Consider the following 15,170-nt stretch of genomic DNA (forward strand, 5'->3'; position numbering starts at 1 on the left):
CAAAATATGTGAAGAATGTGCTTTATTTACTACACAAAAGGGAATTGTTAACTTGTTTGGATAAGAGCACATAAAGAAGATGTGTCTAGCCAAGCTGTTGGTTGGGTTAGAAAGGGCAGAGTCTAGATTCTCCTTTATCGAAGGAGTTCAAAGCAGAAATAAAGATGGTCTAAATCAGGAAGATGGCAGACTAAAAAGCAGGTTGTGGAGTCACAAAGTGTAATGAAGGTGAGAGTTACAGAATGCAGAATGGAATAGATGGGGATGTTGAAGAGAGCTAGGTGCCAGAGATGCTTCATAGATTTCAAGTCTTGAAAGCTGGCGAGGGTACTGCAGAAATATGTATCTGACGGGAAGAACTAACTTGAAGAGAAAGAGGATATTTGGCTTTGATATGGACCCTTTGGTTAACAAAGTAATTTTGCTAACTTCCTTATAAACTTTATCGCTCACTGGTGGTTTTCAAGGGGCCCTTGCCATCTGCCCAGTGACAAGCCCATGGTTAAAGCTGACATCTAACCTGTACTGTCTTCCTCCTGGTGCATGTACACTATGTGCAAGGAAGAAAATTACAATCATTTCTATCTGAAGAACTTTATGTAGAATAGCAGATGTAGGCAAAAATCAGAATGATTCTTACCATGGCCATAGATTTATAAATATTTACTACAACACGGTATCCATCCATGCTACTGACTCCTAAATTATTACATGGGTTCCTATGATACATTAGTAACTCTTACAGGTACTTTGTGAAGTGGTGCAAAAGGAAAAAAGTAAGATACTGCTCTGAATTTTAAATAATTGGCAGTTTAGTGGAGTTGTCAGACATAAACAAAATCTCTTCTTTCTCAGCAACACTACATTGTTTATCTAGGCCTAAAATGCTAGAAGCCTTGTAAAATATGCATTTCTCCTTTGCTCTTCTCTGAAAATTATGTTTACTCTGTTAGAATTTGAAGGCCGGTGAAGATCAGCTGAAAACTCAGAAACAAATCCTGTCAGTGTGGAATATGAAGAAACACATGCAAACTCGTTCCTTCAGGTTTTGCAATTCTTCTACATGAAATTGATGACTGCCTTCAGCTGACAGAAGGAAAAATCAAGTTTCAGCTTTCTGGGTGTGTTCTGAGTTTCCACAGTAACCCAAAAAGGGTTCTTCGACCATCCGATTATTCTTAGATCTAGGTCTCTGCCATCACATGAGACTTGACAAGTTCACTACCCCTTAAACTCTCTAATTTCTGTCCATAAAAGGCATACTGCTTCAGTATTCTTGGATTTCTTCTTTGGCTTGTACTATTCTCTGCCCATGCCAACTTTTTCACCTTCCTGTCCTATTGCCTATAAAAGGTTTACTTTTCTTTTAGTTATATATATATATATATATATATGTTTAAGGTCAGAGTGAAATGCAATGATTCAAGACAAAAAGATAAAACTAAGGAATGTGCCAGATACTGCCCGCTACACACACACACACACACACACACACACACACACACACATATAACGCACACAATGCCTGTGGTTCCCCTTCAAGCTGCTGCTTTCTCTGAACAGGTTCCAACCTTTGTTTGAGACCCTCGAGCGCTGGACCAGCAGCTGGTATCTGTCATAATTATTTTAGAGTGGGACTATTCTGATAGCATCAAGAAATAATGAGATTTGCCTGGAAAATTATTATTAGCACATCTTAAAGGTTTAGAGCAAGCTTTGCTTCTCCTTATTCTAAAGTGTCAAATATGTTAATGAGGTGGCCCAGAAAAGGGGTGGAACACTCTTCCTGCAAGTGTGAACGTGACCGTGAGAGCGAGCAGGGAAGGAAGAACCTCTGAGATGTGAATATATGCAGCGCCATGATTAGCAAACAGCTGGGGGGTGGGTACCAGGACCACTCCCCAAGGGCCGAAGTGAGACTGGAAGAGCATGTCTCCAGACACTAAACCAGCTTCAGATGCAAATCACACCTGGAACTGTGTGGACGCACAGCTCCATTTCAACACCCACATTAATGAGTTTTCCCAGTGGAGCTCTACATGGTTAAGACTGTGCGCCATGGAAGTAGGAGGGTCTGTTGGGAAGTGTCTGCGGCCAACTGAAGCAGAGGGTGGATACAATTAATTTTTAAAAATGTGCTCCTGGGAGAGATGATTTGAACGTGAATCCAACTTCGCTTACTGTCACTCACCGTATGTGTGAACTTAAACATTACCTAATCTGTTGTAGCCAAGCTGTCCTCATTTGTAAAATGGGGGTGATGGTCAGCTCTATTTTGAGATGATTAAATGAGATCATACATTTTAAATAGCTTAGCATGATACCTGGCTCCTTCTTTTAATTGTGTGTGTGTGTGTGTGTGTGTGTGTGTATGCGTGTGCATGTGTGCACATATGGTGCTGGGAATTGAAACCAGGATCTCACGCACATTAAGCAAGTGCTCTACCACTGAGCAATACTGCTAGCCCCAATGCCTGGTGCTCTGGCTCCTAGAAAGCCCTCAATAATTTTGTCATTGTCATTCATCAAAAATTTCTTCTTTTCTTTTTTTTTATTGTGAACAAATGGGATACATGTTGTTTCTCTGTACATGGAGTAAAGGCGTACCATTTGTGTAATCATAAATTTACATAAGGTAATGGTGTTTGATTCATTCTGGTTATTTTTTTCCCTTCCTCCCACCCCTTCCATCGCTCTTTTCCCTCTATACAGTCCTTCCTTCCTCCATTTTGCTCCCCTCCCATCCCCCATTATGTGTCATCATCCACTTATCAGCAAGATCATTTGCCCTTTGGTTTTCTGAGATTGGCTTATCTTACTTAGCATGATATTCTCCAATTTCATCCATTTGCCTGCAAATACCATAATTTTATTATTCTTTATGGCTGAGTAATATTCCATTGTATAAAAACTTTCTCTCAGCAAAGGAAACTATCAGCAATGTGAAGAGAGAGCCTACAGAGTGGGAGAATATCTTTGCCACTCATACTTCAGATAGAGCACTAATTTCCAGAATATGTAAAGAACTCAAAAAATTCTACACCAAGAATACAAATAATCCAATCAACAAATGGGCTAAGGAAATGAACAGACACTTCACAGAAGAAGATCTACAAGCAATCAACAGATATATGAAAAAATGTTCAACATCTCTAGTAATAAGAGAAATGCAAATCAAAACCACCCTAAGATTCCATCTCATCCCATTTAGAATGGCGATTATCAAGAACACAAGCAACAAACAATAGGTGTTGGTGAGGATGTGGGGAAAAAGGTACTCTCATACATTGCTGGTGGGGTTGCAAATTAGTGCAGCCACTCTGGAAAGCAGTATGGAGATTCCTCAGAAAGCTTGGAATGGACTCACCTTTTGACCCAGCTATCCCACTCCTTGGCCTATACCCAAAGGACTTAAAATCAGCATACTACAGAGATACAGCCACATCAATGTTCATAGCTGCTCAGTTCATAATAGCCAGATTGTGGAACCAACATAGATGTCCTTCAATTGATGAATGGATAAAGAAACTGTGGTATACATATACAATGGAATATTACTCAGCTATCATAAATTTCTTAAAGAGCTTTTCAACCATCTCTTCTTGAAATCTCATGTAGGAAATTAGCTTAGTAACCCATCTCCCCACTGATAAGTCCCTTTTTCAACAATCTGTTTGTGTGTCTAGCCCACTACACTCCACCTATAGCACCTGAATTCTGCTACCATGACTGGATGACACATAATTCATGGCTACTGACTGGCTCATCCATCTTTGAGCATTGGTTTTATCTATCTTCTTTGTATCTTCTCCATCACCACCTTTCCAGGAAGAAACAGTATGTATACTTGCTTTTTTCCTGCCAGTAGAAATCATTATGTTCTGCCAACCTCTTTATTATATTGAAATCGACAAAGGAAATGCAATTAGACTTTACGAAACATAATTTAAAAAGGAAATCTACAAAGAGCATATGTAATTTTTATTTTTGTATTTTTTATTTTTACAGACTGCATTTTGATTCATTGTATACAAATGGGGTACATCATTTCATTTCTATGGTTGTGCATGATTTGGATTCACACCATTCATGTACTCATACATGTACATAGGGTAATGATGTCTGTCTCATTCCACCATTTTTCATACCCCCTCCCTCTCATTTCCCTGTACATAATCTAAAGTTCCTTCATTCTTCTCTCACCCCCACCCTCCCTCCCCCATTATATTATCATCATCCACTCATCAGGAAAACATTCAGCCTTTGGTTTCTTGGGATTGGCTTCTTTTTATGACTGAATAATATTCAGTCATAAAATTGTATTGTGTATATACACCACAGTTTCTTTATCAGGAAAACATTCAGCCTTTGGTTTCTTGGGATTGGCTTCTTTTTATGACTGAATAATATTCAGTCATAAAATTGTATTGTGTATATACACCACAGTTTCTTTATCTATTCAACTGTTGAAGGCATCTAGGTTGGTTCCACAATCTAGCTATTGTGAACTGAGCAGCAATAAACATTGTTGTGACTGAGTCACTGTACTATGCTAATTTTAAGTCCTTTGGGTATAAACCAAGGATTGGAATAACTGGGTCAAAAGGTGAGTCCATTCCAAGTTTTCTGAGGAATCTCCATACTGTTTTCCAGAGTGGGTGCACCAATTTGCAACTCCACCAGCAATGTAAGAGTATACCTTTTTCACCACATCCATGACAACACCTATTATTACTTGTGTTCTTGATAATAGTCATTCTAATTAAATTTTCTAGTTGTTTTAATTTGCATTTCTCTTATTACTAGAGATGTTGAACACTTTTTTCATTTACCAGACTTTAAACTATACTATAGAGCAATAGTAACAAAAATAGCATGGTATCGGCACGAAAATAGACAGGCAAACCAATGTTACAGAATAGAAGACAGAGAGACAAACCCACATAAGTACAGTCACCTCATACTAGACAGAGGAGCCAAAAACATACAATGGAGAAAAGATAGCCTGTTCAACAAATGGTGCTGGCAAAACTAGAAATACATATGCAGTAAATTGATATTAAACCCCTATCCCTCACCCTGCACAAAACTCAATTCAAAATGGATCAAGGACTTAAGAATTAGACCAGAGACCCTGCACCTAATAGAAGAAAAAGTAGGCCCAAATCTTCATCATGTTGGCTTAGGATCAGAGTTCCTTAACAAGACTCCCAAAGCACAAGAAATCCAAGCAACAATCAATAAATGGAATGGATTCAAACTAAAAAGCTTTTTCTCAGCAAAGGATACAATCAATGATGTGAAAAGAGAGCCCACAGAGTGGGAGAAAATATTTTCCATACACACTTCAGATAGAGCCCCTCTCTCAAAATTTATAAAAAACTTACAAAACTTCACACCAAAAATATAAAGAACCCAATCAATAAATGGGTCAAGGAACTGGACAGATACTTTCACAATTAACAAACATACAAAAAAGTGTTCAACATCTCTAGTAATTAGAGCATACATAATTTTTAAACATAAGGGCATAATTTTCTATTTAGAATTCTAGTACAGAAAATAAAATTCTACAGATTCCTAATTTTATAAAATGTTTGCTCAAGTCAAATCCTAGGTTGTTTAAAGTGGGCCATTATCCTGACAATTGGACCATGTAAATAACTGTTAATCTGTTTACAGATAGGAAATCCATCCTAAGAAAAATTTGGCCTAGTAGGACAAGTCATGCGCACGTAAATACTAGAATACAAGGAAAGCCACTAGTTCTAAGAGCTGTTCAGATAAAGTGTTATGGAAGCTCTAAGGATAAATAATACATTTTTCAATATAAAATTAGTCTCAGCATCTTAGAGGATAAACAGAGTCTTAAAGGATTTGCATATGCAACTGTAGCTTAAAAAACATTCGTTGACTATATATATGGCAGAAGTGTTGTGCATACACTCAGTGGGTTTCCCTGTAGTTTGCTGTTAAACTCTTTTACACAAGAGTAATTTTATGTTCTGTCTCTACCCCAAACATTCCTAAATTAACTACTGATGGTTTGAATTTTTGGTTGCCTTTTTTCGACAATAGCAAATATCAGCAAGCATTTTCTCTAGAGTACTAGGTAATAGATATTTTTAGCTTTGGGATCCATAGGGCTTCTCTGGAACTACTCGGTTCTTCTGTTGTAGCATAAAAGCAGCCACAGACAACATGTTCGTGACATGCATGGCTCTGTTTAAAATGCAGCTTACAAAAGCAGGTGGCAGGTCAGATTTGGCCTATGAATGTTGATTTGCCAATCTCTGGCCTATTGCATAGGCTTACAAATGTATCAATCCAAAGAAAACATTTTTGCTGTCTGATATTGATAGAAATGGTACTCTAACAAATAGGGAATTGACATCTCAACTAGGCCAAACACCCAGCTGTCAAAAACATTAAAAGACCTGAGGTTTTACCCTAGTTGCAAAGGAATAAACTAACCTGACCTGGTTTCATGGATGCTGGCATAAGACACATAACTCCTACGTCAGAGACAAGGGACAGTTTATTACTAATAGGAATAGCACAGTTAAATTATCAGCATTTCTTCTGCCCATTCCCCAAGCCCTGGTTTCTACAAGGCAGCAAAGGAGAGCCAGTTAATAACTGCACACATAGTACATTGCATTAGAAGAAAAGAACCTAAGTCTAGAAAATGGAAATCCTCTATCATGGGCAATAAGCTTGCCTGACCTTTGTCCCAGTGCAAGATATTAACTTTTATTATACTGGGCAGTAAGAATGCCTGCCCTTTGCTCTGGAAGTAGACATCATCACTTTGTCAATTCTGTTTTCCACATAAACATCATTAAATAGATAATCTAGAACAAAGGCATATACTGCCTTTACCCAGCAGATGAGAGGAAATATAGAAACTCATGGAGTATCATCTACCAGCTTCACCTCCCCAAACTACAACCTTATTCCTGTAGGTACTGAAAATCTTGATAAGACTACAGGGGGAAACCAACCATGGTTAAGTGCCTACAGAATTTATCAAAACAAGTATGCAAAACATCTTGGAAATAACAGAAATACTCTTTACCTTTTCAATCTAAGATCCTAAATAATTTACCACAAAAAATAACCATCAGTTTTATTTCAAGTCCTTTCCATGGTTTCTATCTTTGGAACCAGGTTCTTTCAAAGATAATTACATTAAAATCAAGCTATTTCAAGGTTGTTGATGTACACTACAGTTTCTAAAAGTTTTATGCATGTGTGTTTACATTTTTATGTGTGTACATGTACAGAAATTTACCCCTTGTGTATTCTCCAGAGGTTACAGAGAAAAGAAATGGGAAAAATTGGTATTGAGCTGAAAGTAAGTTGAGATGCTTCACAGTGTAAATAACCTCATGAGGATCTCAGAAGATTTTACATGATTCACCCTCTCTGAATTTTTTTTTAAAATATGGAGTTTGTAAGAATTCAAATGATCTGTAATCACATTTCAATGTTAAGAGCTGACCCCTGCCCTTCCCAATCTGTAACTCTAGGAAATAGAGGTAAACATGCACAGAGTGATTAGACTAAAGCCCATAAAGAAAGAAAAAAAAAAAAAAAAAAAACCCTAATTTCTCAAACAAAAGATCTCACTTAGTTTTTACTGGTATCTGCTACTGAAGAACCATAAAAACAAAGTCATCATTATTTCCCCAGTAAAAACTTTGCTATTGTCCCAGTAGGGGCAACCTTTCCACTTAGTACAGTGAGATCAAGTGACCTCCATAGTGATTCCATGGGTAAACCAACCCATGTGCTGCCCCTTACCGACCTGGCTTGGTTGTTCTCCAGGGTCACCTTTTGGAATCATACCTCATTTTCTTACTGGTTTTCATTTTAATCCAGTGGGAAATAAAGTGATTCTGCTTTTGTTTCTTGGTCAGGAAATGTTTGATCCTGAGAATCCTGTGGGAAGATGTAGTGAGGAGGGAGCCCATAGGAGCCAATGGAGGAGAGAGGATCAATACATTTGAATCAGCAACTGTGAATGTTTGAAGTACAGTAACCAAGATATTTGATTGACAAGGAACATGTTCATTGGGCTCTGGTATTCTACTTGGCCTTCATATAGAGCTATAAAAATACACCAAGTTCTATGGAGAACACAGGAGGGAAGTTCACAATCGATGTGCAAAGGGGGTGTCCCAACATCAGGACACATGCCCCCACATTTATAAGAGGAACATGTAAACATGAGAGCAGCCTGATCCACAGCAAGCAGAACATCAATGACCAAGAGTTGAGAAGATGTCCTATGCCACCTGACTCCTTCCAAGGGCGCTTTTGTGCTTGATTTGAACAATTCGCTAAATATGAGGAAAGGGTGACCGTGTGAATAGCAGAAGCATAATAGAGTGTGTGGTTTCATTTTGAAAGATGTTTCCCCTTTGCATTTACTCTTTTGGAATTTGATACCTATAACTGGACTATTTGGTCATTTTTAATGAGGATATTTGGAACTAAAGGTTGTAGATTCAGTTGACAGCTAGCAAATCCTGTTCCTTCCTGCATACAGACATTTTTTGAGTATGACCTCATTTATACATACAGACGTGAAGATTTCTGGAAAATGTTATGAACGCATCTTTCTCATCCCTCATGGAAGTACTGGAGATGATTTTGCTGGGAGAAAATAAAACTGTGGCAGGCACCAGGTTTTAAGCTTTATTTTCACCAGGCTTATACTTTGTTCCGCTTTTAGAAGCAGCGTGATGTCAGTCACATTTAAATCAGATGAAAACCTGAATTTTTCATATTAATTAAAGTTCAATGGATTCCTTATAAAGAATACATGAAAAGATCAGCAGCGATAGGGATGGGGGGGGAGTCACGTGGGGTAGATGTTCTGCAGATTAACTATGGCCAAGTTGAACTTTCCTGGGTTTTCAGGACTGATTCCAAATTTAGAAAGAGATTGACAAACAAGAGTGTCTTATCCTGCATGATTTTTCTCTCTTGTGAATTGAAGCTAAATGAAAAAGGAGAATAAATATTTCCAATAAATAGTGATGTAGTCAGGTTCCTATATCTCTGTGGGTGTGTTTATTGTGGTTCTTCAGTGATATAACACAAATCTATGCAAATTAAAAGTACGGACTAAAGCCACTCTCTGCGCATGCCTCTTTGGCAGCATAAGATAGGAAATATATTAAGACATGAGCCAGAGAAGCCCCAACTTCAGCTTTAACAGGTGTCTGTGACAGGTAGCCAGAGGGTTAACCAAAGCAGTTTCTACCCAAGTTCTTATATAATTATCATGTGACCATTTGAATCTATCTGAGTTCAATTATTTATATTTAAACTCATCAAGGGAGAGTGTTAATGTATTACCTGGCAAAGACATGAAATCAACATTATGGAAGTATGTGAAGTTTTACTAAAAAGAAAACTTAAAATTCAACAAAGTCCAAAGAAAGTCATAGATGTGAATCTAATTTAACTGTTTAATGTTCTGAAGACCCAGAATACCTGTCTCTCTGGGAGTGATAGTCTTTGATCTGGTTTTTTTTTTTTTTTTTTAATTTTCAGTGGTAGTGGGAGATATTTTTTATTTGCTATTTTTAGATATGCATGACAGTAGAGTATATTTTGACATTATACATACATGGAGTACAACCCTTTCTAATTAGGATCAGATTCTTGTGGTTGTACATAATGTGAAATTACACTGGTCATGTATTCATTTAAGAGCAAAGGAAAATTACATTAGATTCATTCCACTGGTTTTTCTATTTCCATTCCCCTCCCTTCCCTTCATTCCCCTTATTCTAATCCAATGAACATCTATTCTGACCCTCCTTACCCTCTCTTGTTGTGGGTTAACATTCACATATCAGAGAAAACATAAGACTTTGTTTATTTGGAATTGGCTTATTTCACTTAGCATATTTTCCAGTTCTATCCATTTACCATCAAAGCCATAATTTTATTCTTCTTTATGACTGAGTAATATTCCATTGTGTTAATACCACATTTTCTTTATCCATTCACCAGTTGAAGGGCACCTGGTCAGTTCCATAGTTTAGCTATTGTGATTTGAGCTGCTATAAACATTGAAGTGGCTATGTCACTGTAATGCTGATTTTACATCTTTTGGATATAAGAAGAGGAGTGGGATAACTGGGTCAAATGGTGGATCCATTCCAAGCTTTCTAAGGAATCTCCATACTGCTTCCCAGAGTGGTTGAAATTTAAAGTTCCACCAGCAATGTATGAGTGAAAGTTTTTCCCACTTCTTTGTCAACATTTATTGTTACTTGTATTCTTGATAATTGCCATTCTGACTGGAGTGAAATGGAATCTCGGCATAGTTTAAATCTGCATTTTCTAGCAATTGCTAGTGATGTTCATATATTTTCATATATTTGCGGACCATTTGTAATTCTGTGAACAGCCTGTTCAGTTCCTTTGCCCATTTGTTGATTGGGTTATTTGTTTTTTTAGTGCTAAGTTTTTTGAGTTCTTTATATATCCTGGAAATTAATCCTGTCTGAGGTGCTGTTGGTAAAGATTTTCTCCCATTCTGTAGGATCTCTGTTCATGTTCTTGTTTTCTTTGCTATGAAGAAATTTTTTAGTTTGATACAATCCCATTTATTGATTCTTGATTTTACTTCTTACACTTTAGGAGTCTTATTGAGGAAGTCAGTTCCTGAGCTGACGTGCTGGAGAGTTGGACCTGCATTTTCTCCTAGTAGACACAGGGTCACTGGTCTAATGTTAGGTCCTCCATCCACTTTGAGTTTTGAACAGCGTGACAGACAGGGTTTTAACTTCAATCCTGTGCAATGAAAACTATAGAACACTAAAGAAATTGAAGAATACCTTAGAAAATGGGAAGATCTCCCATGTTCTTGAGATCTGCAGAATTAATATGGTCAAAATGGTCATACTACCAAAAGTACTATACAGATTCAATGCAATTTCTATTAAAATATCTATGAAATTCTTCATAGAACAGAAAGCAGAAGAGAAAGCAGTCATGAAATTCATCGGGAAAAATAAGAGATCCAGAATAGCCAAAACAATTCTTAGTGAGAAAAGTGAAACAGGAGGCATCACAATACCAGAACTTAAATTATACTACAGAGCTATAGTAACAAAAACAGACATGAAGACCAGTGGTACAGAATAGGACACAGACAAACCCACATAAATACAGTTATCTCATACTAGACAAAGGCACCATAAGCATACTTTGGAGAAAATATATCCTCTTCAGCAAATGGTACTGGGAAAACTGGAAATCCCTATGTAGGAGATCATCTTTGTTCTTGATTTGGTCTCCCTGGATTACATCTGTCCCACCTAGATAGCTTTCTCTTCTACAAGGTACTGACTACAAGAAATGCCCAGAATCTCTCTGCTTTTAGATGGTGTCAGTTCCCCAGTATCTAGGGCTGCCACCTTAAGCAGTTGCTGCTGTCACTGCCCCTAATATTTTATTGCTCCTCATTTGCTCACCTCATCTATCTCTGTCTCTTTACATTTGGGTTACTGTTTGGAAGACAACTGGCTCCAGTTAGGAAAACCCAAATCATTCTTGTGATCTTTCGCACCGCTTTTGGGGCATCGCAGACACTTGATCACATGACCTGGTCCAAATGGAATTTAGGATATTTAGTACTTAAAACCCAATGTATCACCTCACAGTGATTCTTCAAACACAGAGCACGAACTTGTGATGGTACAAATAAGTAAACTAGGTATGAGAGAATTGATATTGCCATAATTGAGGCATTAACAAAAAATACACACCAATATATGATGTTAATCTTAAATGGGAAAGACACAAAACTTCAGCTTCTATCATGATGTGACTGAGATCCTCTGCTGTAGTAATTGGGTGATACAAGACCTGTCAAAGTTAAGGACAGAGGTTGGTGAGCAATGTGGTATACCTCGAACCCATCAGCGCTCCTTATGTTGACTAGCAAGTGCTCACATCTCATTGTGACTCACACTCAAGGAACTAGAAGGAATAGCTTGCCCTGTCTTCATGCTTCTGATAGGAAGGTATAACCTCCAATGAAGATGTCTGAGTGAAGTCCTCTTTCCTGAAACCCAATAAATGCATCTCTGTAACTTCATGGTATTTTTCAAGTGCTCCAAACCACATGATGTAAGAATCCAGGAACCACTCTGGACATGGGGAACTCACATAAGAGAGTTTATTAAGCAAACAGGCAGAGTGTCTCCCTGCAGGGTAAGAGAGAAAATGAGAGGAAAAGAGAGACAGAGAGCGCACGCAAGAGAGAGAGTGAAAACCCAGGAGGAGAGAGCATGAAAGTGAGGAGAGAGAGAGAGAGAGAGAGAGGCGGAGGAGCTATTCTTAAGCAGTGGAATTCCGTGGGCTAACAGGGGACCAATAATGGAGAAGGATACTTGCAAGCTGACTGATGAACCAATGGCTAGCTAGGATGTTCACAGACTGACAAGCTAGGTTGTAAGTTGGGAGGCAGGGAAATGACTGAAGTATAAAGGGCGGGGGAGCAACTTTGTATTATATTACATGACATGGGACCTAGGATAAAAGAGTGATGGAAATATGCATTTTAAAGCTCTGATAACAAATATTGCCTTTTAAATAGTTTAACTTTTGTTTGCTTTCACATTGAGTTACAATAAGAAATTGCTGAATAGTCCATGGCAAATAAGTCAAGTCCTGGTAATGCCGTGGGGCATGTTAATAACCAAAAGTTCTTTATATTATCGAAGGACTTTTTTAAATAACCACAAGTTCTTTATATTATTGAAGGACTTTTTTTGTTAAACAAAATGAGACATGATCTATTGTTTATGTAAATGAAGCAAAGAGAAAGTATAATGAAGTAGGAAAATAGCTTGTAGGAAGAAGACATAAGTGGTATATAAATCCTAAGTTTATGCAACTAGGTTGAAGTTAATAAATCTAATTAACAATTTACCTGATGTAAAATATGATAATCAGATAATTAGAATAATATGAAGTTCCACAGCATTTTATCACTGGTTCATGTTACTTGAGAAATGATAGGTTAACTTCCCCTCTCAGAATTGTATCTAACTTTTGCATATCACCTTCTTGTTTAAAATTTTTGAAACAAGTAAATAATCATAACTGAACCAATTGATAAGTTCTATGGAGATGAGGCATAGGCTTTCAAGTAGTGAAGGTCAATAATGCACGTATCTAATATTAAATTTAACTTGAGGACTTTTGCATTCTTATTATGTAGTTATCCCTATATCACTTACACTGATACACTCTTGGAAAACAAAATGAAGCTTGACTGTCCAAGGAATATAACATGAAAGTATGTGCAGAATAGACATTTATAACAAATGGTTTAAGACTTTGAAAATCATGGTAGTTTGTACTGAATTGCATAATAAAATGTAGAAAATTTGTTTTCAAAATTGTGTTTGAATGCTCAGTGATGAATTTGAATAAACTCAGCCATCATGAATCTGATAACTTCCTTCTGAATCATAACAAACAGTTCACCAATGCTTTCCTTTAATAGTTAAAGACATGACTCAAATGGTTTATTTGATAATAATTGAAAACCTTGATATTGAGCAAATTTATTTTCTACCATGAGACTTTTTTACAGAACAAATGCAATGTTTTCTAATTCACCATTCCAAGGCTATTTTCATTCATCAATTTGGAATGCACTTTCATTTTGAACACTGATTTTCTTTTTATAAGTAAAAGGATAGAATAGAAAAAATCATTTTTAAATTGCCTGCACAATTTTCTACTTTCTGATTATTTGATCAATGGAGAATGTGATATTTTCTGTTTTGTTCTTTGAGGGGGCAGTCTAATTACTTCTGTGTTGTTTATTAATATCTATGCAATAGAAGGTCAAATGCACCCAGTAAATTAAAGAATTTAACATGACTGAAAATGAAGTATGTTATTAAAAGAAAACCAAGTACTTGGGTAATTTTCAGCTGAGAAACTAAAAAAGGGGAGCTTTCTTGGCTAACCCTTCTTTATTGTCATAGCTATACGCAAAATTCCCTCTCTTTATAACCTCTTATATTTAGACTGCAGGAGTAATGCTCTGAAGTATCAAGAATGGAGTAAGGAAAATCATTCATGAAAGTGTTGTGGGGGCCAAACAGAATTCCTATTCTGGCTCAGGACTAGTGATTGATCATTATGACTCTGTGTTTACTGCTCCTCTGTATCTAGCATTTTGTGCTTTTGTCTTTAATTGTGCAATCACCTTTCAAGTCATATTTTATTATCATTATATTAGAAATGAGCAGAATAAGATTCAGATAGCTTAAATGACATGCTCCAGGAAAAAAAAAAAAGATAATTTCTGAAGCCAGAATTCCAATACAGAGCTCCATCTCAAAATAAGATGTTTCTCCATGGGGCCATCACCTCAGTGGTTGGGATCCTGGGTTAACTTACCAGGAAAAGCCATGTTCCCCAAAAGGGATCAATAATTTCAAAGATGGCATACTTCAAGGAATAAAAACTCCAAGTAAAATGTAAAATTTTCCCTAAAACTAATTAGAGATAGATAGATAGAAAGATAGACAGACAGATAGATATCTCCAGTGTTTTAAAAATCACTGTTGAGAATTAATCAGATAATAATGCATAAGACGTACTTGCATTTACTTGGAACTTCACTTTTCCCAGATGCTAACAGAAAGACACTGGTGATATTCTCTTCAACTTGCTTTTCAGATATATATTGTATATGTAGTTAATATAGTTTTTAAAGAATTGTCACAATGATTTTTGATAAGAGAAATCAGGAATGGTACCCATCTCTCACTGTCATGCTGTGCCGCAATCTGAATAAAGACATTGAAAATCACTGTTTTATTTTAAGCTTATTTCTCAAAGCATCCTTTGTACTTAGTACTATATTTTGCAGTGGGTTTTTCTGTTATGCAAATGAGAACTATAACGAGCCTGTAGACTTTTAAGAAAGTTTAACATTGGGATGCAATTGTTTTTTCTGATTCAATATTTTAGCCAATGAATGCTCTAAGTCTAGTTTAGATATGTAAATATTTTGCATGATTAACCATACAGGATATAGAAAGTATAGCATGTTCATGTGACAGGTAAACTTTGAAAGTTACCCTCATTTTAATAACCGATCCTCGATTGAGAAC

This window comes from Sciurus carolinensis, chromosome 12, assembly GCF_902686445.1.
Source record: "Sciurus carolinensis chromosome 12, mSciCar1.2, whole genome shotgun sequence".
Lineage (NCBI taxonomy): Eukaryota > Metazoa > Chordata > Mammalia > Rodentia > Sciuridae > Sciurus > Sciurus carolinensis.